At 41.6% G+C, this 25007-nt stretch overlaps 1 long non-coding RNA gene across 1 annotated transcript in view; it reads left to right on the top strand.

The window, feature by feature from the left end:
- The window catches only part of LOC126176999 (uncharacterized), a 177553-nt gene that overhangs the window by 74392 nt on the left and 78154 nt on the right, over positions 1–25007 (top strand). Inside the window, exon 2 of the long non-coding RNA XR_007535735.1 lies at positions 11083–11119. This is a non-coding gene — a long non-coding RNA (uncharacterized LOC126176999). The remainder of the gene's footprint in view (positions 1–11082; positions 11120–25007) is intronic.

Genomic DNA, 25007 nt, shown 5'->3' with positions numbered 1-25007 from the left:
TCCATTTCTCCAACTATTGCAGTTTTTATATTCCCTATTTTCGAGTCTATTTCTCCTAATGTACTAGTAAGTTTTACAAAAAATGTGCTGAGGTCACTTCCTGGTATCCAGCCTATTTCTTTTGGCATGCTAGGGCTACTACAGGTACTCCTAACATCCACTGATTCGCCTTCACTTTGAGATTCACGAGTCTCATCGGCCATGGCTAATGAAAGGACACAATTTTGCAATGTAGCTGCTGGCTGTACTTATCTTTTAAATCCTCGTGTGACGCGACGTCTGCAGTGAGCTCCGCAGCACAGCTATGCAATGAATCTTAATCGGCAGCATGGACACACAGCAAACTCAATCAGGAGCGAGAACACGTTGCGTAGGCCCCTGGCAGCATGTAGTCGTGTTGGTCGGTGGCACGGACGACGGCGTTGATCGTCGGCAGCACGTGGATACAGCTTCGACTGCTTTACCCGTAGCAACACATGGACGTGGCACGGACGACGGTTTCTTCTCGCGGCAGCACGTATCGCGGCACGGACGACTGTTTTACTCGCGGCAAACACGTGGTCGACTCATCAGACTGTGTAACTGACTGCTTCACAATCGTGGTGGCCTTATATCGGCGTAACCACGGGGCAGCGCGTATCTTGTCCAGCACAAACACTCCGGTACTGCTAATGCACCGATTTAGCTCAGAGCCCCCACACTGACTGTTCAAAAGCCTAACATCAGACGGACATTCGATTCCGAAATACTATGGAATATGGAAGAAAGTCCTATCCCGGACGAGCCCCCAATTGCAACTGAACTCGGGCTCGTGTACTACCTATTTTTCGCGTGGCTCATCTGTAAAGGGGGTTGGTAGTAAATGGTTGCATTTGCGCCCCTATTATTGAGTCTGATATTGGCTTGCTTTTGAAGAGCAGTGAATTGAACTATACACGTTCAGATTGAAACTTATTTATTCAAAAGAAACGCTTTAACGTTGTGGCCATGCATTTTTAAGTTCACAAATAATAATCGGTGCAATTCGTACACTGTTTGTCTCACACCCACACACTTTCACTTTGTTCCTTTGCATACCCTGGCGTCCATGCTTGCACTCGCGGCACTTTTCCGCTCCCAACTCGCCACCACAACGGCCAACCACAAAAGACCTCGATTTTCCCGCTCACATCCACAGTCCTGAGTCGGGTCACATGACACCACAGTAGTCAAAATAATTGCTAAACATGGCCACAATTCGTTTACAGTATTTTATAATATTTAAATACTTAAATCTAAATACATTATATAATTTTACAAATTATCACCACACTTATATAATTCGTTGCAATTAAAAGAAAACCAAAACACTATCCAACGGAACTACAACGTCCATCAAAACACAAACAAATATTTTCCGGTCTATTCTTGCCCAGCATACCATCTCTGCTGCCGTGCTTCAAATTTTAAACCACTTGAAAGAGTTCCATATTATCCCCTGTTACCTTACAGTAGAGAGGATATAAAATGTAGACTGGCAATGGCAAGGAAAGCGTTTCTGAAGAAGAGAAATTTTTTAACATCGAGTATAGATTTAAGTGTCAAGAAGTCGTTTCTGAAAGTATTTGTATTGAGTGTAGCCATGTATGGAAGTGAAACGTGGACGATAAATAGTTTGGACAAGAAGAGAATAGAAGCTTTTGAAATGTGGCGCTACGGAAGAATGCTGAAGATTAGATGGGTAGAGCACATAACTAATGAGGAGGTATTGAATAGAATTGGGGAGAAAAGGAGTTTGTGGCACAATTTGACAAGAAGAAGGGACCGGTTGGTAGGACATGTTCTGAGGCATCAAGGGATCACAAAATTGGAGGGCAGCATGGAGGGTAAAAATCGTAGAGCGAGACCAAGAGATGAATACACTAAGCAGATTCAGAAGGATGTAGGCTGCAGTTGGTACTGGGAGATGAAGAAGCTTGCACAGGATAGAGTAGCATGGAGAGCTGCATCAAACTAGTCTCAGGACTGAAGACCACAACAACAGCAGCAACAACAACAACAACAACAACAACAACAACAGTAGCTTATTCATGCTCCTATTTCTTTATTCATTATTAAACCATCTCCTGCATTAACTCTGTTTGATTTTGTATTTATAACCCTGTATTCACCTGACCAGAAGTCTTGTTAGTCCTTCCACAGATCTTCCCTAGTTTCCACTGTATCTAACTTTAAGATATCCATTAACCTTTTTAAATTTTCTAACCTACCTGCCCAATTAAGGGATCTGTCATTCCACCCTCTGATCTGTAGAACACCAGTTTTGTTTCTCCTGATAAAAACGTCCTCCTGAGTAGTCACCCCCTGCGGGTTCGGGGGTAAGAATAGGCCTGCAGTTTTCCTGCATGTCGTAAGAGGCGACTAAAAGGAGTCTCAAATTTTTCGGCCCTTATGTGATATTCCCCTCTTGGGTCTGACCACCTTATTTCAAAATTATTCTAAACAGCAAGCCAATTGGGGAAGGGCGCCTTACTTGGTGCATTGTGTCCATCGTGCATTGAGACCTTTAGCCAGCTTATTCGTCGTTGCATTGCAGTCCCGCTCGCTTGCCATCTCTTGGGTGAGGGCACATTCCTGGGTGCGATTTTCACCATGCACTCTGCAGTGTCGCTTTCTGCGCTGACGACAACCATGGACCACTTGCCACCTAATATCCATCACGGTAGCCAGTCCGTTGTGGTGGGGCCGCCATGTACCCTGTTGGTTGGTTTTTTCCACCATCTTGCTGAGCTCTGACAACTTCTCAGCTTTCACCCTTTCCTCTGCATTGCTCTTCAGGAAACTTTGTTTCTGGTGATGCGAACCCCCGCCCTCCGTGGCTATCGGGGTTATTATAAGAACTGGGCAGCTTATGAGAGGGTATCTGGTGCTGCCTGCATCTACGTCTTTCACTCTCTTTACAGTGTGTCTGCCCCTGTACAAACACTTTTAGAGGCTGTCACTGTTCAGGTGTGGATGCCTCAGGCTGTTACTGTCTGCAGTCTCTATCTTCCACCGGTTGGTAATGTCCCGCAGCTTGCCCTGACTGCACTGATAGCCCAGTTGCCGCCACTTTTTCTGTTACTGGGCGACGTCAATGCCCATAACCCTCTGTGGGGTGGATCAGTGGCAACAGGCCAAGGCAGCATCATTTAGCAAGTATTGGCACAGCTTGACCTTTCTCTTTTATACACTGGTGCCTTCACATTTCAGTGTGATTCATGGCACTTACTCAGCTATCAACCTTTCGATCTGCAGCCCTAGCCTATTACCATCTTTCCAATGGAGTGTGCATGACAACTTGTGTGGTAGTGACCACTTTCCAATCTTTCTGTCACTGCCACAGTGTCACTTTTCTGGGTGACCCTGCAGATGGGCTATGAATAAGGCTGACTTGAACTTGTTCACCTTCATTGCCACTATTGAGCCTCTTTCCAATGACTCCATTGATGCAGTGGTTCACTTGGTCACCACCGGCATTGTTACTGCTGCAGAATCTGCCATTCCCTGTTGTTCTGGGTCCCCTCGGCGGAGGACTGTGCCTTGGTGGTCGCACAAGATCGCTGAGGCAATTAAAGATCGCAGGCAGGACTCCAGCGTCACAAGTGGCATCCCTCATTGGCACACTTCATCGCCTTTAAATGGCTCCATGCGCAAGCCCGCCGCCTCATTCGCCAACACAAGCAGGAATGCTGGGAAAGGTATGTCTCCACCATTGGCCTCCGTACCTCTCCATCGCAGGTTTGGGCCAAGATTAGGCGACTCTATGGCTATCGGACCCCCGTCAGTGTACCTGCGCTTCCACTGAATGGAGCAGTCTGTACTGACTCTGACACAATTGCAAACCGCTTAGCGGAGCATTTTGTTCAGAGTTCTGCTTCTGCAATTTACTTACTGGCCTTCCGCTCCCTGAAAGAGCTGTTGGAACGTTGGAGCCTTTCATTTCACACGCGCCATCCTGAATCGTACAATGCTCCATTCAGTGAGTGGGAATTCCAAAGTGCTCTAGCAGCTTGCCCTGATGTGGCTCCCGGGCCAGATCGCATCCACTGTCAGATGCTCAAACACCTCTCGGTGGACTGCCAGCGACGCCTCCTAGACCGTTTCAACTGTATCTGGGTTGAGGGTGAGTTCCCGTTGCAATGGCAGGAAAGCATCGTAATCCCCGTGTTGAAACCTGTCAAGAACCCACTGGAATTGCACAGTTACCGCCTCATTAGCCTCATCAACATTCTTTGCAAGTTGGTCGAAGGCATGGTGAGCCGGAGGTTGAGTTGGCTACTTGAGTCTCAGGGCCTTCTGGCTCCATCTCAGGATGGGTTCCATAAGGGCCGCTCTGCCGCCGATAATCTGGTGCGCCTGGAGTCTGCCATCCGTACGGCCTTTGCCTGCCATCAGCATCTGGTTGCCGTCTTTTTTGACATGCAGAAGGCATACGATACGACACGGCGACATCACATCCTCTCTACGCTTCATGGTTGGAGTCTTCAGGGTCCGCTCCCGATTTTCATACAAAATTTTCTGTCACTTCGCTCCTTCCGCATGCAAGTTGCGGCCTCCCATAGTTCCTCCCGAGTTCAGGAGAATGGGATTACCGCAAGGATCTGTCTTAAGTGTCTGCCTCTTTTTAATTGCAATTAATGGGCTCGCTGTGGCCGTGGGAACATCTGTCTCAGCTTCCTTGTATGCTGACGACTTCTGCCTATACTTTAGCTCCACTGTCATTGCAGCTGCTGAACGGCAGCTGCAGGGCGCTATCCGCAAGGCACAGTCTTGGACTGTAGCGCATGGCTTCCAGTTTTTGGCTGCCAAGACCTGCGTTATGCATTCTGCCGGTGACACACTGTTCACCCTGAGCCACGGCTTTATCTTGATGGCGAACCTCTTGCTGTGGTGGAGATGCATCGGTTTTTGGGGTTGGTGTTTGATACCCGGTTGACTTGGCTCCCTCATATTTGGCAGCTTAAACAGACGAGCTGCTGGCATCTTAACGCTCTTGGTTGCTTGAGTCACACCACCTGAGGCGCCGATCGGTCTACCCTTCTATGGTTGTACCAGGCGTTATTCAGTCCCATTTAGATTATGGGAGCTTGGCTTACGGTTCGGCATCACCTTCCACATTGCAGTTGCTTGACCCCATCCTTCACAGCGGGATCAGACTCGCCACTGGAGCTTTCTGGACAAGCCCTGTCAGCAGCATACTTGTGTATGGTCCCTCCATTGCGGTTCTGGCGATTACTGGCCGCTTATGCTACACACATTTGTAGTTTGCCTGGGCATCCCAATTATCATCTCCTGTTCCCTCAGTCGGTCATCCATCTTCCGGCACGACGGCCCTGGTCAGGGTGTACAATCGCGGTTCGCACCAGAGCTCTTCTCTCTGGGCTTGAGGTTTTCCCTCTTCCACTTTCCCTCTTCCGCCTCTTTTCTGGGCCCCTCTGCGTATACTTCCGTGGTATGTGCCCCGCCCATGCCTTCGGCTTAATTTGGCACAGGGCCCGAAGGACTCAGTCCCTCCTGAGGCCCTGCGCCGCCACTTTCTTTCAATCCTTGGCACATTTCAAGGCTCTGACGACATTGTCTGTACTGACGGTTCGATGTTGCTGGTCGTGTTGGTTATGTTCTTACTCTAGGGGATCATTATGAACAGCACTCACTGCCAGCTGGCTGCAGTGTTTTCGCTGCCAAGTTGGTCGTCCTCTCTCACGACCTAGAGTATATCCGCTCCTGCTCAGGTAAGTCCTTCGTTATCTGTAGTGACTCCCTGAGTGGTTCACAAGCTATCGACCAGTGTTTCCCTCGCTCTCGTCTGGTGATGGCTATCTAGGAGTCCCTCCACACTACTGCCCGTTGTGGCTGATCCGTTTTCTTTGTATGGACCCCGGGTCTTGTCGGCATCCTGGGAAATGAATGTGTTGATACGCTGACCAAACAGGCTGTCGGTGCACCAACCTTGGAGATTGGCCTTTCGGAGAGTGACCTCTGGTCAGTTTTGCGGAAGAAGGTACTTCGCACCTGGGGTGAAGAATGGCGCACCCTTTCTTCACCCAACAAACTTCGAACCATCAAGGAGGTTACCGCTGCGTGGCACTCCTTGCGGGTCTCTCGCAGGGACTCTGTTGTTCTCTGCTGGCTGTGCATTGGCCACACCTGGATAACACACAGCTATTTATTGCGCCGCGAGGACCCACCTTTATGTCTCTGCGGGTCAGCTTTGATGGTGGTCCACATCTTGTTGAACTGCCCGCTTTTAACTCTGCTCAGGCAGATGTTTATGCTGCCTGATACGCTTCCTGCACTTTTTATCAGATGATGTTGCTATGGCAGATTTAGTTTTGAGTTTTATTCGTGCAGGGAGTTTTTATCACTTGATCTAAGTGTTTATCCTTTTTTTGTGTTGAATCTGGCCTTTGGCCTACTATTTTAGACTGGGGTTTTTAGTGCGTTTCTTGGTGGTTGTCTTTTCCTTTTTTGTTTCTATGGTCAGCCAGTCACTGTCTCACTCGGTGTGATTTTAATTCCTTTTTTCTGGTCTCTGTCTGTGTCTTTCTTGTCCTGTGTCGTCTCTTGTCATCTCCATTGTTTGTTCTTATTCTTTGTGGGTGTTTAAAGTTCGTGGAAAAAGGGACCGATGGCCCTAGTAGTCTGGTCCCTCCAATCCAACCAACCAACCAACCAACCAACCAACCTGAGTAGGCCCTGCCTGGAGATCTGAATGGGGGAATATTTTACCTCCAGAATATTTTACCCAAGAGGACGCCATCATCATTTAACCATACAGTAAAGCTGCATGCCCTCAGGAAAAGTTACAGCTGTAGTTTCCCCTTGCTTTCAGCCATTTGTTGTATGTTACAAGGCCAGTTCATTCAATCATTCAGACTCTTGCTCCTGCAACTACTGAAAAGGCTACTGCCTCTCTTCAGGAACTACATGTTTGTCTGACCTCTCGACAGATATCTCTCCATTATGGTTGCACCTATGGTATGGCTATCTTTTATCGTTGAGGCATGCAAGCCTCCCCACCAGTGGCAAGGTCTGTGGTTTGTCATGGTTTGGATGTGGTAATACTTAGTATTGTATATGGTCCACTATAACAAGGAAAAAATTAGTGTTTTTCCTTCTTTATGTTAGAACTGTGGTGTACTTCTTTCTCTGATATCAAGTCGTGTATTAAATGCCTGGTTCTTGCATTCTCATGATATTTACCTAATTGTCTTTTAACTGTCTGCTACTACATGGAACTTTGTGAGAGAGCAGTTGTATATAATTACTAAATATGGAGCTATTGTATCCGCATACTCTGAAGGGAATCTGACTGGTATACAATCTGGACCAAAGGCCTTGCCTTTATTAAGTGATTTAAGATGTTTTGCTACACTGAGGATATCTACTTCTATGTTTCTCATCTTGGCAATTGTTCTTGGTTGGAATTCATGAATATTTACTTCAAATGTTGATGGTGTTAGGACAGCAACCAGCCACAAATTTACTTTGAGTTCCTTTATTCAAAGGAAACCGTTACCGGTTTCGAATCGTTGCGATTCATCATCAGACGGTTTACATGCTTTCTTTCTGACATTTGGTGTGTTTTTTATAGATTAATTGTCCTAAAATATAAATAAAACATAATTACAAACACGGATGGTTGCGTTGCAGATTTTCGTTGCATGTGACTTACGTGAAACGTCGGTTTCGAGTGATTGTTTCCATTTTTCCTTTGAATAAAGGAACTCAAAGTAAATTTGTGGCTGGTTGCTGTCCTAACACCATCAACATTTGTCTTCAAAAACAGCCACGGTCTCCAACATGTCATCATATGACAAAATTATATTTACTTCATATTTTTTGGTGAAGGAGTTTTGGAAAACTGTGTTTTAATAACTCTGCTTTAGTGGTACTGTCATCAGTGACTTCGCTGTTGTTATCGTGCAGCGAAGATTGTCTCTTGCCACTCGTGTGCTTTATGTATGACCAGATCTTTTTGGATTTTCTGCCAGATTCCGAGGTAGAATTTCATTGTGGAAGTTATTGAAAGTGTCTTGCATTTAAGTATGTGCTAAATTTCTAACTTGTGCAAAGCTTTGCCAATCTTGGGAATTTTGCATTCTTTCAAATTTGGCGTGCTTTTTTCGATGCTTCTGCAACAACGATATGACCCATTTTGTGTACCATGGGGGATCAGTACCATCACACATTAATTTATGTGGTATATATCTCTAAATTGCGGTCGATACTATCTCTTTGAAATCATTCCACATGATGAGATCAGAAGGAGTGAAGACTACCTCTTAAAATGGCAATAAGAGCATTTTTACTAGCTTTTTAAAATAGATGTACTTTGCATTTCTATTTGATGGTTGTGGGTGTTATGTTATTCAGCCTAGCAGCACTAATCCCTGTATTTGTCATGATACTCTCTATTTGTCCAGGATTACTTGTTGCTAAAAGGTCAAGTATGCTTTCACAACCATTTACACTTTGAGTGGGCTCATGAACTAATTGTTCAAAATAATTTTCTAAGAAAGTGTTCAGTACAATATCGGATGACATTTTATGCCTGCCGCTAGCTTTAAACATATCATTTTTCCAGCATATCGAGGGTAGATTGAAGTCTCCACCGACTATATTTGTATGGGTGGGGTACCTATTTTTCACGTTGTTGAAGCATGCAGTATTTTTGATTCTAAGCCACAGACAGTTGTTTTGAGGAGGCATTTGGGATCTTCTCTGAGTGTAATTCTGTCTATCATTAGCTGAAATTCTTATATATTGTATATACAGAAACTGAATGTGCTCCAGAACAACTGACACACATACGTTTTGGACTTAATTCACAGAATTTAAATAGCTCTTTTTGGTGCTTCTTGAACTTCTGTCCTTCAATTCTAGTAGAAACTTAATCTTTGAGCCCACAATACATCCTGCTATACTCACCATCTTCATAAAATTGTAGAACTTTTGACTATTTGGTCCAAAATGTGTTTCTTTGCTTTCTTTCAGACAGTCCAAGTATTCCCCTTTCTTTTTTAAACTTTTTGGCAATCTTCACATGGCTTTTACTTGGTTGCATCACTTCATCAAACTCGAAACCACTGGTGTTGTCGGTTTTGTTACTGACAAGAGCCTGTGCTTCAGCGATCTTCTGCTTTGCGTAACCATGCCTGCTTCAGCTACTTTCATACCTTCACCATAATGTAATTCTGGTGATGGTGGTGATTATGATTTGAATTTAGCATTTGCTTCTGTTCTGCATGCTGTACCAAGCTTCTGGCCATGCTTCACACAAATCTCTGTCAAATCTTCAAGCTTCTTGACATTGGGGTCATTGATTGGTTGAAGGCTATTTTTTCCCCCCCCTTCAAAAAAGAGTTGCAGCAACCAGTTAAACATGGATCTGTGGCAGGCATAATTCCACATCTTGGAACTGGATGGAAAGTTCCATGTAGGCATTCACAGTAATTAAGCTTGCTAATTAATTTGACTAAATAGCATAAATTATCAGTTTAAGTTTTAAGCCGAACGCGTGCAAAGATAAATGCAATGGTTATTCTTTATTTGTGAAGTCAAATGCCATGAATAGGCAGGTGTATAAAATAAAGTTCACAGCTTTGGAATAATTTCCAGTTTATAAGGCCTTCGTAGCAAATGGATTATCTTAGATCCATTTACATCAGACACCAGTTTACTGTAACAAAGTTGCTTACATTTGAAACTAAATAATATCCCTTAAACGAAAGATACCAACAAGCAAAAACAAGTTCCTAAAAGATAAGAATCTGCTCAATCTAATGAAATTAGTTAGGAAAAAATTGGTTGGCCTCTGTTTTGATATATATGACCCCAAACTTTGGTGAAATTTGATAATTAACTTGTACATCCAGTTTACGTCCAACTATCTAAATAACTAAACGAGCTTGAAGGTTAATGTTTATCATGTGGCCCTATATCGACTTCCTTGGGGAAAAAATATAATGACACAGAAATGTTTCAGGCAAGCTGGAGATCAGTGATTGAAACTGGAGTAAGTCTGAGTGTGTTAAGTTTTTTATTTTTTAAGCAGTAATTGTGGATAATTTGCTATCTCATTGACATTGTTCATGTCATATTCGAATTTAAAATCAAAAATTGAGTAGAAATACCAGTTTGTAAATTTCTCACTGCAACAGTTAACTTATAAAATGTTGTCAAACATGATGATTTATTCCCGATGATATACACATCTGCTGAGTGACATCCAGCCTGATGGCTCTGTTGTCAAAAGTGCCTTGCAACTATGGTAAAAGTTTTTAACAAAACTGGAGATGGCCACGTGAGGACCATTTCTAAAATTGTCTGATTGGACATGAAATGACCTTATAACAAATACAAACGGTTTGCTGAGTTAGCAGAGCAGGGGATGAAATGGTACTTAAATACTGATTGCCATGAGCATACCGAATGAAGTACATATTTATAATGAATTCAAGATTAGAATCCATTACTTAATTTTTTTTTGAAAAAGTTAAACATCTAACTGGCATTGTTTACAGTGATTTTGTTAATTTTACACTCGTACAGCAGAAAATATTCCACTATCTATAAGAGAGAGAGAGAGAGAGAGAGAGAGAGAGATTCTGGAAGTGTTATAAAGTGTTTAATCATCAGTCAGGAATGCATTATGCCATGAGCAAAACTCAGCGCTTGCAGGCCTCTGTTGGCTTGATACGGAAGACCATACACTGTTGTCCATGCATAGCTGAAGACATATGTGCCAATAAGTAATTAATAGTATGCTGACACTATGGCCTCACAAGGAATGAAGGTGCTGGAAGGTAAAGGTAGCGAATCCGTGAGACCACTAAAACTTGAACCCAACTAGAATTCTCGCAAGAATAATATGAAATATAAATTACCAACTAACAGATAAGATCCAGTATATTACAAATATTTAAAAAAAAATATATTGACCCTAATGGATATTCATTTCATCCTATATGTGGAACGCAAGGTGTTGAAGAGTTTTGTATTATATGTTGACACACATACATACCCAGTGTTCATTCTGATATTATTGTTTTGTTGCAGAAGGGGAGAGTGCGAGATAAGACTAGTCAACATATTGGTAAGTGATAAACATGAATATATTATTCTTTTCTATTATTTTATAGTGGCTTGCTCTGTGGGGCAGGAAAGGTGTCTTGCAAAAGTGTCTTGCGGCAGGCCAGTGCCCCTGAAAAGTCTGGCGTTCCTCCACTAGTTGTCTGGGACATCACATTATTTCTCTTTCTCATGCAAACACCAGCAACATTTATTAGGACAAAGGAAAAATTTGACATCACAAAACAATTAATAATTCAGTACCACTTTGATAAATATCTATTTTTGCTTACGCCCTTATGTACATTTCTACCTATAAAAGGGTTGCCTTTTTATAAGCTTCTACACAAACAATGAAGATGCAATTTTTTTTCCACATGAAGTATTTACCTTTAAAATCTGTACACTTCTGCATACATTCAACTGTTTCTGGAAACATTTTTTCCCATGCTGTTGTTGGTCCATCAAAAATGTGATTTAGGAAGGATTCAGCAGTTTCTCAGACAATGGAAAATCCAGGATGGAATAATGATAACATTACGAAAAGGATAGTTTCTACTCACAATATAGTGGAGGTACTGAATCATAGATAGGAACAATGAAGAAAGACTGTTAACAGAATCTTTCAGCCAAACAGGCCTGCATCAGAATTGAACAAACACACACACACACACACACACACACACACACACACACAAAATCAGTCTGACCACCAAGGTCTGCTAACACATCAATTAATGCTCACACATTTTTCATTTTACTTACGGAAACAAACAGTCGTCATTAGGCAATAAATAAATGAAGCGAATATTAGCAACAAGGCATCAGTTCGGTGATTTTTATCGTATCAGGTAATCAGTTGCTCAAGATGAACTCTGGTGCTTTGTGAAATCGCTTCCCAGGCGATAACTCCAGGTGTTGGTTGTGTGTGTAGTACGCAGACAGGTAGGTTGCAGGCCGTTGACGGGCCTCCTGTCCAGAAAGAAAGGAAAATCATGGAATACAATAATCTGCACCGAATGACCTACACAGAGGCTAAGAGGAAATTTAAAAAGCTAAACCCTGTGCATGTGACATCGTCTTATGCCGCAGCTACAACAACGGTTACAGCCCCATCAGTTCTGCCATTCATGGTTGGCCCTCGGCTGCAAGACTACACCTGCCCCCTCCCCCCCTTTTTTTAAATTATTTATTTTTATTTTTTTATTTTTATTTATTTATTTATTTTTTTTTTTACTTTTTTTTATGTTCTTGGGGCGGACGTCGTAAGACATCCATTTTAAGTTCGTCTTTGATGTGTTAACTCAGTTTTTTTATTACAGAGGGCTGCTAACCCTCTGACCGAACACGCTGAGCTACCGTGCCGGCTGCCCCCTTGATGGTTGTATGCTCTCCTGCCCCTGCTGCTCCCACAACGCCTGCTTCGGAAGCAATGGCCCCCTCAACCAACAGGGACATCAGACCCCACTTCTCAGCCAGTGAAGCATTAGTCTTCTTTGGCTCCTGTCACTAGGAAGGGGTCCCTTGGGTCACTCCCTTTCAAGGTTCCTACCATGTGAAAGAGGATATTTGCCAGTGGCTGAAGAGCCCGCAGGAAGCTGGTTGTAGGGCTTAAATGAAGTGAACTCCCGAAACCTTTCCTACATTTGGGAGATTTTAACACCCATAACCCCTTGTGTGGTGGCACCAGTAATCACCAAGGTAGAGATGTTGAGAATTTATTGTCTCAACTCGACCTGTGCCTCTTAAATACTGGTGGCCCCACATATTTCAGTGTGGCTCATAGCGCTTACTCAGTCATTAATTTATCACTTTGCAGCTCGGGACTTCTCTCATCTGTCACTGGAGAGCCCCGACGAGTTGTGTGGTAGTGTCCACTTCCCCATCTTCCTGTCTCTCTACCAGCGTCATTCCTCCAGATGCCTACCCAAAATAGGCTTAAACGAGGCAGGCTGGGAAGCTTTCTCCTCTGCCATCAATCTTGAATCTCTCCCACATGTTAACATAGACGTAATGCTACATAGAGAAACCTCATTGGTCGTTTCTGCTGTGGAAAATGTGATCCCTCATTCCTCAGCGTGCCCCCAGCGAAAGACCGTGCTTTGGTGGTTGCCGGAAATCGTGGAGGCCATTAAAGAATGTAGGTGGACTCTACAGCAACAAGCGGCACCCATCACTGGAACACCTAATAGCTTTTAAATGTCTCCATGCCTTTGTTTGCCAGCTCATAAAAAGATGGAAACAGGAGTGTTGGGAGAGGCATGTCTCAATCATTGGGTCACATACATAGCCTTCCAAAGGCTGGACAAAGATCAGACGTGTCTTTTGACACCATCTAATGGTTTCTTGGACAACAAGAGACAGTGCGGTGTTGGGTTGCACGACTTGCACATCTCGTCCAGTTGACGTTTACAAATTGTGCGTGCAGTCTATCCTCTTCTTTGGGTTATCAGCTATGTAGCTCTTGCCGTTTAATTCTTCTCCGAAGACTGTATCAGGTTAAGGGGAATATTATTAACCAGCTCTATATTCTTGAAATAAATTATGTACTTGTTGGCTCTTGTCAGATAAACAACCATAAATTTTTGACTCTAGTCCCAAAGAAACAATTGTTATGTACAAACTCCAGCAAGCCAACTGGTCCAAGATAAAAGTCAGAATCATTCATACAGTTACATATGTTCTGCCTCATGCAGACCCAAGACATAAAGTAAAAGTCTGTATAACACACGCTTCATCTGTCTCCGTAACAATCCTCATGCCACCACGCACCATGGAACATTATCCATATTCTCCTTGACTTTTTGATGTAACTTCTAGGGTGCTGCTTGTAACTACTTGTCGAGGCCACTCATCTGTCACAGCTCCTGGCTCCTCGTGAGAGCTGTCCTTCCTGCTCATACAGACGTGTGGCGCAGTAAAAAGGCTCTCTCACCCTTGTCATTACAATATCGGGCGTTCAAGATGGTGAAGAGCCAAGTGTTTCTAGAATTTACGCTGAAATTCTCGAAGCACTACAACCAGACCCCAACAGGTGTCTGTGACATATCCATCAGTGGAGCTTTGTCAACCAGTGCAAATGCAGTTGTGAAACACTTTGCTGCGAACTATACTCAGACCTCTGCATTGGAGAATTACCCCACCCCTCCCTCCATATTTTGTACCCTCAAATGACAAATGGAAGGGAAACTTCTCTCTCGTTCACTACAAGCCACAGTGAACCATATAATGCTCCATTTACTGAGTGGGAGCTCCTTCATGCCCTTGCACATTCCCTCGACACAGCTCCTGGACCAGATCGCATCCACACTTACGTGGTTAAACGTCTCTCATTGGACCACTGCAATATCTTCTTGTCATCTCCTTGTCACCTTCAGCCCCATCTGGAACGATGGCATATTCCCATCACAATGGCAGGAGAGCAACATTGTTCCAGTGCTCAAACCTGGTAGAAAACTGCTTGAAGTGGATAGCTATTGCCCCCTCAGTGTAACCTATGTTCTCTGTAGGCTGCTAGAACTTACGGTGAGGCAGCAGTTGTGTTGGCTCCTGGAGTTGTGGGGCCTACTGGCTCCATCCCAAGGTGGTTTCTGCCAGGGTTGCTCCACCACTGACCACTTAGTGTCCCTAGAGTTTGCCATTTGAACAGCCTTTCCCAGATGCCAACACCTGGCAGCTGTCTTTTTGGATTTAAGAAAAGCCTACAACATGACCTGCCAACACCACATCCTTACCACATTACATGAGTAGGTTCTCTGGGACCGACTCCCAATTTTTGTCCAAAATTCCTATTGCTCCTTACTTCCTGTGTCCAAGGTAGTGCCTCTCGTAGTTCCCTCCATATCCAGGAGAATGGGATCCCGTAGGCTCAGTATTGAATGTCTGTTTAGTTTTAGTGGCCATTAACATTCCAGCAGCAGCTGCGGGGCTGTTCATCTCACATTCTGTGTATGCAGATGACTTTTGCATTTTCTATTGTTCCTCCAGTAGTGGTGGTACTGAGTGGCACCTGCAAGAAGCCATCCAAAAGGCACAGTTATGAGCTCTAACCCACGGCTTCCAGTTTTCAGCTGCAAAGTTGTGCGTCATGTTCTACTGTCGGTGTCGTATCATTCATCCTAAACTAGAACTTTACCTTGATGATGATCCACTCACTGCAGTGGATACATATTGATTCTTAGGACTGGTTTTTGATGCCTGATTGACTTGACTTCCTCGTCTTCATCAGCTTAAATGGAAGTGCTGGCAGCACCTTAATGCCCTCCGCTGCTTGGGCAAGACCAATTGGGGTGCAGATTGCTCTACACTGCTGCATCTCTACAAAGCCCTTGTTCAGTCTTGCCTTTGACTATGTTAGTCTGGTCTATGGCCCAGCGGCGCCCTTAGTTTTGCAGTTGCTGGACCCAGTGCACCACTGTGGGGTTCGACTAGCAACGGGAGCTTTTAGGATGAGTCCAATAATCAGCCTACTGGTGGAGGCTGGGGTCTCTCTGTTGCAGATCAGGTGCTGACAACTGCTCACCAATTATGCTGCACATATTTGTAGCTCTCCTGAGCATTCAAATTACTGTCTTCTTTTCCCACCCAGAGGGGTTCCTGTCCCGCATCAGCAGCCCAGGTCAGGGATTATGATCACTGTTCACATCTGATCCCTTCTGTCTGAACTAGTCCTTTCCTTTACCATCTCTCCTCTGGGTCCATTCACATACACGTCCGTGGTATAGGCCACAGCTTCATCGTGACCTTTTGCTTGGCCCTAGTGGCTCGGTTCCTCCTGAGGATCTTAGTTGCCACTTTATCTAGATTCTTGAAACATTCCGTGCCTCTGAAGTAGTCTATGCGGATGTCTGACTCAATCTCTGATGATCACATTGGCATTGCTTGTGCTCACACAGGACGTATTGAACAGTGCTCCTTGCGAGATGGCTGCAGTGTTTTCACTGCAGAGCTGGTGGCCATATCCGTGCTCTTGAGTGTATCTGTTCCTACTTTGGTCAGTCCTTCCTTGTCTGTAGTGACTCCTTGAGTGGCATACAAGCTATTGACCAGTGCTACCCTTGCCATCCTTTGGTAGCAACCATCCTGGAGTCCGTCTATGCCCTGGAATGGTTTGGCCGTTCAGTGGTGTTTGTTTGGACCCCCGGGACACATCAGAACCTCAGGAAATGAACTTTCTGACAGGATGGCCAAACAGGCTACTTGGAAACTGCTTCTGGAGATCGGTGTTTCTGAAACTAACCTACGCTTGGTATTATGCCACTAGATTTTTGGGGTACAGAATGGCGTAATCTAGGTACGCCTAATAAACTGTGTACCATAAAGGAGACAACAAATGTGTGGAAGTCCTCCATGCAGGCCTCTCGCAGGGCATTGTGGTCTTCTGCCGGCCTTGCGTTGGCCACACTTGGCTAACCCAGGCTATCTCCTCCCCTGTGATGACCCACCCCAGTGTCAGTACGGCAGCTGGTTGACAGTGGCCCACATTCTGTTGCACTGTCCAGCTTTAGTTGGCCTATGACAGAATTTTCAGTTATCGTCAGTTTTAGCTGACAACGCCTCATCGGCTGATATAGTTTTGCATTTTATACATGAGGTGGGAGGGTTTATTGTTCCATCTAAATTTTAGTGCATATCCTTTGCCCATCTGTGTTCTCTACCCTAGTGCTTTTAGGCTGGAGGTTTTTGTGTCTTGCAGAGTGACTGGCTTATCCTTTTTTATTTTTGTGATCAGCTAGCCATGGTCATCTGCTCTACTGTTTTAATCCCTGCTACCTAGGTTATTTTGTCCATTGTAGTGTTTCTTGCCCTTCTGTAGTTCTTGTGGTTTTTCTTTTCTCCAGGTTTTGTATGATAAGTCTCGTTTGATTTATTCTTTCCCTAGTGGACTTGTTCTATAGGAACAAGGGACTGGTGACCAAGCAGTTTGGCCCCTTCCCTACCACCCCCCGTTAAACAAACCAACCAACCATCCTCATAGTGGCATTACTAAGCGCCACTCATATGCGACTGGCACAGAGTTTGAATGGACATCATCTTTCAGATGTAGAAGCACACCTCATGGTGTTGCAATATTTTTTCTGTCAGTGTATGTACAAGTTTCACTTATTGTAGTGTTGTATATGGAATTTGGACTACCTCATTTTTGAGGTTTTCTGTATACGAAGTGATACAAACATGATTTTGAGTTTCTGTCAAATTTTACAGAACGATTTGGAAACAGATCTTTATTCACAGCTAAATGTTCATGCAAGATCGAATGTACTGCAGCACGAAGGTGCCTCTGCCGCATGGTAAAACAAATGCTGATCCTTTTCATTCATGTAGCACATTGCATCACTGGAATAACTGCGTCATTGGAATAACAACTGATTGCTGGGTTGGTCTTCTCAAAATCTATCGATGGCAGAAGCATGAGCATGACAAAATTCTGCAAAAAAATTGTAAACATCATTTTCTGAAGGTGATTATCAAATGTGGAATGAAACAGTTTGAGCTGTGAGGCTTTTACAAAAGTCTTAAAAAATGATCCAACAAGAACTTCCATGTGAAATTGTTGTTTCAATTTCCCCTTCATGACACTATTTTTTAAAAGATCACTCTAAATAAACTACTTGGCCAATTTCAAATACTTATTTGCAAGACGTTGCAGTAAGTTGTACACTATAGCCAGCCAGTTACTACTGTACATATTTGTAATACTGAATACTGTAAAAATATAAAAGCATTTCTGATATCATGTAACTACACAGTTAGCAGTGTGTTACGTCTGAAAACATTACCAGCATTACATAAACAATCAAAGATAAATATGCTGAATTGGCTTGAATATAAGTTGCCCATTTTCCCCAAAATACAGCCATGAAATATTAGAGAGGGGTTTATCCATGTGACACTACTACTGGTATACTTTTACGTACTAGAAACTTCAATTGTAGAGTTCATTTCTTGGTTCAGATTAGAATAACAATGTAGCGAGAGTTTGGGAATCAATTGGTGTAAGTGAAATAATACTGTAACTGCCATAGTTTTTTATAGCAAGCAGGGTGTCACAGTGGTTACCATACGGGACTTGTACTTTGGAGGAATAGAGTTCGTGTCTGCATTTAGCCATCCAGATCTAGGTTTCCGTGACTTTCCTAAATTGCTCCAAGGAAATGCTGTAATGGATCCTTTGAAAGGGCATGGCCAAGCTTGTGTGCCGTCTCGACAATGTGCTGTCTCGACCTTGATATCGATGGAATGTAAAATCTTGATTTTCCTTCCTTCATGTCTTCAGTTATTGATGTTTCATTTATGTAGTGACTGTTATTGTCTTCACAATGTATTAATTTACGTGACATGACTGACACAGCTTTTGTGTAACTGAAGAGGAACCCAAAAAGATATTCAGATTGGCTTTTAGAAGGGCGTCATGCATCACTCCTTCAGCCATATGTATGAAAGGATTTTCTCTTCATGGCAAACAGTGTCACCAGATTTTATTACCAAAAGGTTAAAGAAGTGTTGCACATCCAGTGCCGTGGATGATAAAGAAAATAGAGTGCCATGGGATGAGCATGATGTAAATACTGGCAGTGGTATAACAAATACTGGCAGTGGTATAACAAATACCAATGACGAAGTTAATGGTTACATTAACGAAGACTGTGTGATTTATTTACATAACAACATTAAAAAAAATGTGACAATATTGTGAACAATTTTCGAAAATGGGTAGTGCAACATAAAATATTCTCCATTGAGTTCATATTTTTCTTCCCCCTCCAAAAAATTAAAAGGTGTGGCTTCAGTTAGACTGCAGCTTATATTTGAGCAAATATGGTTGTTGTTGTTGTTGTTGTTGTTGTTGTGGTGGTGGTCTTTAGTCCTGAGACTGGTTTTATGCAGCTCTCCATGCTACTCTATCCTGTGCAAGCTTCTTCATCTCCCAGTACCTGCTGCAACCTACATCCTTCTGAATCTGTTTAGTGTAGTCATCCCTTGGTCTCCCTCTACGATTTTTACCCTCCACACTGCCCTCCAATACTAAATTGGCGATCCCTTGATGCCTCAGAATATGTCCTACCAACCGATCCCTTCTTCTAGTCACGTTGTGCCACAAACTCCTCTTCTCCCCAATCCTATTCAATACCTCCTCATTAGTAATGTGATCTACCCATCTAATATTCAGCATTCTTCTGTAGCACCACATTTCGAAAGCTTCTATTCTCTTCTTGTCCAAACTATTTACTGTCCATGTTTCACTTCCATACATTCAGAAACGACTTCCTGACATTTAAATCTATACTCGATGTTAACAAATTTCTCTTCTTCAGAAACGCTTTCCTTGCCATTGCCAGTCTACATTTTATATCCTCTCTACTTCGACCATCATCAGTTATTTTGCTCCCCAAATAACAAAACTCCTTTTACTACTTCAAGTGTCTCATTTCCTAATCTAATTCCCTCAGCACCACCCGACTTAATTAGACTACATTCTATTATCCTCGTTTTGCTTTTGTTGATGTTCATCTTGTACCCTCCTTTAAAGACACTGTCCATTCCGTTCAACTGCTCTTCCAGGCCCTTTGCTGTCTCTGACAGAATTACAATATCATTGGCGAACCTCGAAGTTTTTATTTCTTCTCCATGGATTTTAATACCTACTCGGGATTTTTCTTTTGTTTCCTTTACTGCTTGCTCAATATACAGATTGAATAACATCAGGGAGAGGCTACAACCCTGTCTTACTCCCTTCCCAACCACTGCTTCCCTTTCGTACCCCTCGACTCTTATAACTGTCATCTGCTTTCTGTACAAATTGTAAATAGCCTTTTGCTCCCTGTATTTTACCCCTGCCACCTTCAGAATTTGAAAGAGAGTATTCCAGTCAACATTGTCAAAAGCTTTCTCTAAGTCTACAAATGCTAGAAACGTAGGTTTGCCTTTCCTTAATCTATTTTCTAAGATAAGTCGTAGTGTCAGTATTGCCTCACGTGTTCCAATATTTCTACAGAATCCAAACTGATCTTCCCCAAGGTCAGCTTCTACTAGTTTTTCCATTCATCTGTAATATGGTAATATGTTCATAAAAGTTTACACCCTTAATTTTTCATAAAAATTTTTGAAAGTGCTGTTTGAGGGACTAAGAGGTGAGGTCTAGATTTCTTAACCCTTAAATGTATGAATTTTTATTTATTTTCATTAAAAAAATTTCCACTGTTGTGTTTAGGAATGATAAAAGCCAGAAAAATAGTTAAAATTTATTTCAAAATTTGGGGCTCTTAGATACAAATTAATGGTTTGTAGCTGAATGGCTACAAAATGCATTTAGTGGTTAACTGACATACCACAGTGAAGTGACAACTTTGCATCAACTAGTGCTTGGTGAACATTGCCATACACTGTCACAGAGACTTATTCACCGACATTAAGCAAGGAATAATAATAATAATAATAATAAAACCCGTGGAGGCCCGGGAAAAGATTAGGCCTCCGGTATGTTCTGCCAGTTGTAAAAGGCGATGAAAAGAACAAACCACTAATAGGGCTAACCCCCCTTTTAGTGTGATTAGTTGGTTCACGACAGAACTAATGAAGCCTCGGACAAGCGCTGTCATGGTCGGGGACTACGCTTGAACCTACGCCCGTCCACAATGATAACGACACTGCTAGCCACACGGAAAATGATTTAAATCCAAATAGAGGTGTTTTGCAGGATATGCTTCCTGCAACCAACCTAGCAGGAAAACAAAGACAGAGGATGAGATTGCCAGATGAAGTTAACTGACACCTCATGTTCTGTTATTACCAAGCAACAAACTTAGGAACCAACACAACTGGATACAGATCACAAGTATATACAACATTTATTACCAGATACCCAGAATTAAAATTTTTAACAGAACAACGACTATCTGATCAGATCCGTGTAGTAATAAAAATAACAGGATACCCCAGTCAGAATTCGAAAACATCAAACAACAAGTACAGCAAATACTAGAACAAAATAATGTGCAATCAGAAGAAGAAGAAAATACAGTGATGGACTCAAACATCCCAGAGCAAACAAACAAAGAACAACACGCATCAATTAAACAATCAGAGGGAAACGAAATCTTAAGACAGCCACCAGAACAAGCACAAATAGAACACGAAGTGACACACGTTAGATATAGAAGAAAAATTTCAGCTTACATATATAGAATACAAAGACACAAATACAGACATTAGACCATTCTTGCATAGACTGCCAAGTAACCCACAAGTCGAAACAACAATAAAAACTATCAACACAATCATACACAACAAAATAAATGAAAACACAACTATGGAAGAGTTACAATTACTTGTTTATATAGGAGCACTCACTACCCTAAATATACACACTAGGCAGAGATCAGAACCAACCAACACACAGAAGAAACCCACAAAACCAGCATGGCAACACAGGCTACAGATCAGAATAGAAAAAATGAGAAGACATCGGACAGCTAACACAATTTATAAGAAATGAAATGTCAGAAAAAAAATGAAAAAGGTTAGGTAAAATCTCACAACAAGAAGCAATAGAGCAATTAGATGAAAAGAAGCAGACATTACAAGCATTGGCCAAACGACTTAGAAGATACAAAAAAAGTGAAAATAGAAGGAAACAAAACCAAACATTCAACACAAACCAAAAGAAATTTTACCATACAATAGATAACACACACTTTAAAATAGACAATCCACCAAACAAAACAGACATGGAACACTTCTGGAGCAACATATGGTCAAACCCTGTACAACATAACAGGCATGCACAGTGGATACAAGCAGAAACAGACACATACAAGATGATACCACAAATGCCTGAAGTGATAATTTTGCAACATGAAGTCACCCAAGCAATTAATTCTACACACAATTGGAAAGCCCCTGGAAAAGATAAAATAGCAAATTTCTGGCTAAAGAAGTTCACCTCAACACATTCACATCTAACTACATTATTTAACAGTTACATTGCAGACCCATACACATTCCCTGATACACTCACACATGGAATAACTTATCTGAAACCTAAAGATCAAGCAGACACAGCAAACCCAGCAAAATATCGCCCCATAACATGCCTACCAACAATATACAAAATATTAACTTCATTCATTACACAGAAATTAATGACACATACAACACAGAACAAAATTATAAATGAACAACAAAAAGGCTATTGCAAAGGAGCACAAGGATGTAAAGAGCAACTGATAATAGATGCAGAGGTGACATATCAAGCTAAAACTAAACAAAGGTCGCTGCACTACGCATACATTGATTACCAAAAAGCTTTTGATAATGTACCCCACTCATGGTTACTACAAATATTGGAAATATACAAAGTAGATCCTAAATTGATACAGTTCCTAAAGATAGTAATGAAAAATTGGAAAACCACACTTAATATCCAAGCAAATTCATATAATATCACATCACAGCCGGTACAGATTAAGCGTGGAATATACCAAGGAGACTCATTAAGTCCTTTCTGGTTCTGCCTTGCTCTGAACCCACTATCCAACATACTAAATAATACAAATTATGGATACAATATTACTGGAACATACCAACACAAAATCACACATTTGCTATACATGGATGATCTAAAACCACTGGCAGCAACAAATCAACAACTCAACCAATTACTAAAGATAACAGAAGTATTCAGTAATGATATAAATATGGATTTTGGAACAGACAAATGTAAGAAAAATAGCATAGTCAAGGGAAAACACACTAAACAAGAAGATTAAATATTGGATAACCACAGCGACTGCATAGAAGCGATGGAAAAAACAGATGCGTATAAATATCTAGGATACAGACAAAAAATAGGAATAGATAATACAAATATTAAAGAAGAACTAAAAGAAAAATATAGACAAAGACTAACAAAAATACTGAAAACAGAATTGACAGCAAGAAACAAGACAAAAGCTATAAATACTTATGCTATACCAATATTGACCTACTCATTTGGAGTAGTGAAATGGAGTAACACAGACCTAGAAGCACTCAATACACTTACACAATCACAATGCCACAAATATAGAATACATCACATACACTCAGCAACAGAAAGATTGTCATTAAGCAGAAAGGAGGGAGGAAGGGGATTTATCGACATAAAAAACCAACATTATGGACAGGTAGACAATTTAAGAAAATTCTTTATAGAACGGGCAGAAATTAGCAAAATACACAACACAATCACTCATATAAATACATCTGCTACGCCACTGCAATTTCATAACCACTTCTACAACCCTTTTAGATCACATATTATCAAAAGATACGAAGAAGGTAAATTGGAAAAAGAAAACACTATATGGCAAGCACCCGTATCATCTAACACAGCCACACATCGATGAAGACGCATCCAACACATGGCTAAGAAAAGGCTATATATACAGTGAGATGGGAGGATTCATGATTGCAATACAGGATCAAACAATAAACACCAGATATTACAGCAAGCATATTATTAAAGATCCCAATACCGCAACAGATAAATGCAGACTTTGCAAACAACAAATAGAAACAGTAGATCACAACACAAGCGGATGTACAATACTAGCAAATACAGAATACACCAGAAGACAAGACAATGTAGTAAAAATAATACATCAACAACTTTCCATACAACATAAACTAATAAAACAACACGTTCCCACATTCAAGTATGCACCACAAAATGTACTGGAGAATGATGAATACAAATTATACTGGAACAGAACCATCATAACACATAAAACAACACCACATAACAAACCTGACATCATACTCCCCAATAAAAAGAAGAAATTTACACAACTAATCGAAATATCCATACCCAATACAACAAATATACAGAAGATAACAGGAGAAAAAAATTGAAAAATACGCCCAACTGGCTGAGGAAGTCAAGGACATGTGGCATCAGGATAAAGTTGACATTATACCAATTATACTATCAACTACAGGAGTCATACCACACAATATCCACCAGTACATCAACACAATACATACATCCAAATTAATATATACAACTACAGAAATCTGTAAGTGTTGATACATGTTCAATTACCCGAAAGTTCCTAAATGCAATGTAACATACCATACAGTTAAAAGGAAGTCACGCTTGATCAAGGTCCGCGTCACTTTCCATTTTTAACCAGACGTAACGCCTGAGGAAGGAAAGAAATAATAATAATAATAATAATAATAATAATAATAATAATAATAATAATAATAATATAAAATTAAAAAAAAATTACATAACCTTCAGTAGGTTACGAAAGCAACACAAAAATTCACTTAAATGCAGCACAGAATTAATTTAAAAATTTTCAACATAATTTAGGATGTACAACAGTCCTATTGCATATGATATTCCTTAAAGCACTTTTTATTTTCGTGAAAGCATAATGGTACTACAAACTTTTCACAATAAACCCATGTAAATCCATTACATCCAGGAAATTTACATCTCTGCCTTATTTTACAGTGAGATGGGAAATGACACACTTGGTCCAGTCTTACATCCTTTGGTGGCATATGAGCAGTTGGTCCTCTACTCTTCTTTGCTTGGATCTGTTGTTCCAGTTCATTGCTTGGTCTCCCATATTTTGGTGTTGTGGTCCCAGCATGGCACAAAAACTCAGCAACTTCCCTGTGGAATTTGCTTATCTTTATGGTCTTTTGATTTCCTTTACACTCTGCTACTGTTTTGTATAAAATTTGTGTATTTACTATGCCCATATCTAACAGATGATAGAATATTCTAAGATAACACTTAAGAAATCTCATAAGGATTGTATGTCTGCCCATAATACTGTTCAATAAATCTACACCTCCCATATGTTTGTTGTAAAACTTTAACAATTGAGGGCATGGCACTGTTATTCTTGTTTCTGTTT

The sequence above is a fragment of the Schistocerca cancellata genome, chromosome 3 (assembly GCF_023864275.1).
Source record: "Schistocerca cancellata isolate TAMUIC-IGC-003103 chromosome 3, iqSchCanc2.1, whole genome shotgun sequence".
Classification (NCBI taxonomy): Eukaryota; Metazoa; Arthropoda; class Insecta; order Orthoptera; family Acrididae; genus Schistocerca; species Schistocerca cancellata.
The sequence above is the reverse complement of the archived record's forward strand: the minus strand, read 5'-3'. Positions and strand labels throughout refer to the sequence as shown.